Here is a 359-nt window from a genome sequence, read left to right as displayed (position 1 = left end):
AGAACAGGGCCGTTTGCATTCTATAGATTTGGTTTGGAGCATCGGGAAACAGCTGGATGATGACGACTTCAGGACTTTCGTCGGAGGGGGAAGTGGAGGGGGCGGTTACCAGGTTCTCGAAAACGACGTCCTGGGAGCCGGTGAGCAGGGGCTGCGTGCCTTTCACAATGATGCAACGCGAGTCATTTCTACGATTGAAGACGGCGATACATGGCATTTGTCAAATTACAGATATTCCTTCGCGTGCGACTACGAGCGTCACCCAAATTCGCGCGACGGTCCAAACTCGAACCTCTTCGATTTCACGCGCAAGAAAGGTCCAGCTCTCCTTCCGGCGCGACGACTCGCCGTTCGAGCCG

Source organism: Aureococcus anophagefferens (genome assembly GCF_000186865.1).
Source record: "Aureococcus anophagefferens unplaced genomic scaffold AURANscaffold_835, whole genome shotgun sequence".
NCBI classification, from domain to species: Eukaryota; class Pelagophyceae; order Pelagomonadales; family Pelagomonadaceae; genus Aureococcus; species Aureococcus anophagefferens.
This window is presented reverse-complemented; position numbering follows the sequence as displayed.